Below are 2,647 nucleotides of genomic sequence, written 5' to 3' on the forward strand. Positions count from 1 at the left end.
TAGAGGACAACCTTCCAGAGAGAGTGGGCACCAAGGAGTTAGTAACAGATCCAATGGAGTGGGAGATGGGGAAGTGGAGGTGGTTGGCTGGGAAGAGGAGGAGAGGAAAGGGAAGGAAGGGAGCGTCATGTGGGTATGCAGCCCAGGAGGGCAGGACAAATGGGTTTGGGCTGGCCTGGAAATACTGGGGCTAGGATGTATGCAGGTGGGAGGAGGAAGGGGTGAGCTTTCCTCCTCCCACCTGGTCATTTTAGGTTGACTAGACAGACAAGGACACCCTCAACGTAGCTCTTCCTTGACAGTCTCGGAAGTGTCCCACTTCCTTCATCCCATCCCCATCTTGCAGGCCAAGGCACACTATTCTCATTCCTCCTTCCCTCTCCCTTCCTGCCCCCATGGCTCCCCTGAGGTTTTTCAGAACCAGCCACTCCCACCCCCAGTCTGCTGTCTCACCCTCCCTGGCCCAGCCTGGTGAGACAGGCAGGGAGGAGTTTCCAGGCAGGAAAGCGCTGAGTCACTCACCAACACATCTGGTCTCAGATCTTGATACCCAGCTGGAAGGGGCAGGAAGGAAGAAGGCTCCTCCCCCACGAGCTCTCCTGGCCAGTCCCCACCATTGCCAGCTGTGTGGGGCAGTCTGGGAGAGGAGCACCTCTGCCACTGTAACAACTAGCCTTTGCTGGACTGCCTCGCCCACTCCAGCTGGGGTGCTTCACTTCTGTGATTGCCTTTAATGCTCCGAACAGCCCTGGGAAGTAGGGCCGATCACCTCCAATTCACAGGTGAGGAGACTAAGTGGCTTGCACGAGGTCACGCAGATTTGGCGCGCTGGTGCATTGGTGTCCCCGTCCTATGCTCTGGGCACACAGGAGGGAGTGATGTATAGAGACAGTGAATGAAGTTGTCCAGGGGCTCAAGCATACCAGTAGGCAGACTGCGCCCATCCTCCTGCCAAAATGGCCCCTTCTCAAAGTCCCAGTGGAGAGAGGGCCATCCTTCCTGCCCCACTCTGTGCCCTGCCCATTTGTTGCTGGCTCTGTTTGGAGTCCCCCACACCCCTCATTCCCCAGCCTCTTTCATTGTCTTCTCCCTCCTCCCCGCTGAGAGGAATAGCAGTGGCTTTGGCAGGAGGCGTTCCCATTGTCCTGAGTGGAGAGGGGCATTCAGGTCCTGAGAGGGCAGGGCAGATCATGCCAGGGCCTGTCACCTCTTCCCAGGCTGCAAAGCAGCCTTCTTGGGGCCCAGGCTGGTTTTTTACACAACATGCAGTGTGACATTGGGCAAGTCACTTCACTCCCCACAGGATGGGGTATTGCACATACATCATACAGGAGAGCGTGCAAATCACTGTTCTTCTCTAGGCCAGACTAGCCCCAATAGTAATTTTTTTTTTTTTTTTTTTGAGACGGAGTCTCACTCTGTCACCCAGGCTGGAGTGCAGTGGTGTGATCTTGGCTCACTACAACCTCCGCCTCCTGGGTTCAGGCAATTCTCTGCCTCAGCCTCCCGAGAGCTAGGATTGCAGGAGCCTGCCACCACGCCCAGCTAATTTTTGTATTTTTAATAGAGACGGGATTTCACCACCTTGGCCAGGCTGGTCTTGAACTCCTGACCTCGTGATCCATCCACCTCGGCCTCCCAAAGTGCTGGGATTACAGGCATGAGCCACCGCACCTGGGCTTTTTTTTTTTTCCTGAGACAGAGTTTTGCTCTTGTTGCCCAGGCTGGAGCGCGATCTCAGCTCACTGCAACCTCTGCATTCCGGGTTCAAGCGATTCTCCTGCCTCAGCCTCCCAAGTAGCTGGAATTACAGGTGTGCGCCACCATGCCCGGCTAATTTTGCCTTTTTTTTTTTTTTTTTGAGACAGAGTTTTGCTTTTGTTGCCCAGTGCAATGGCACAATCTCGGCTCACTACAACCTCCGCCTCCCCAGTTCAAGCAATTATCCTGCCTCAGCCTCCTAAACAGCTGGGATTACAGGCATGCACCACCACGCCAGCTAATTTTGTATTTTTTTTTTTTTTTAATGGAGATGGGGGTTTCTCCATGTTGGTCAGGTTGGTCTTGAACTCCCGACCTCAGGTGATCTGCCTGCCTTGGCCTCCCAAAGTGCTGGGATTACAGACGTGAGCCACCGCACCTGGCCTCCCAATTGTAATTTTAGTTATAATTCATTTATTTATTTTAGAGATGGGGTCTTGCTATATTTCCCAGGCTGGACTCAAACTCCTGGGCTCAAGTGATCCTCCTGCATCAGCCTCATGACTAGTTGAGACTACAGGCACGGGCCACCATACCCAGCTCCTGATATTAACTTTTGACTGGTTTAAATTGTATGTAATGTGGCTGATGTCACAACCGTACCACTTGCTGTGTGATCTTGGGACAATTTTCTTTTTTTTTTTTTTTTTTTGAGACAGAGTCTTGCTCTGTCGCCCAGGCTGGAGTGCAGTGGTGCGATCTTGGTTCACCACAAACTTTGCCTCCCAGGTTCAAGCAATTCTCCTGCCTCATCCTACTGAGTAACTGGGATTACAGACAGAGAAACACAAAGTCATAAATAAAAGTCACCTCTAATTCCATCCAGAAGTACCTTTTTGTGATATTTTTCTTTCTTTCTTTTTTAAATATATGTATTTGAGACAGG

The sequence above is a fragment of the Gorilla gorilla genome, chromosome 1 (genome assembly GCF_029281585.2).
Source record: "Gorilla gorilla gorilla isolate KB3781 chromosome 1, NHGRI_mGorGor1-v2.1_pri, whole genome shotgun sequence".
NCBI classification, from domain to species: Eukaryota; Metazoa; Chordata; class Mammalia; order Primates; family Hominidae; genus Gorilla; species Gorilla gorilla.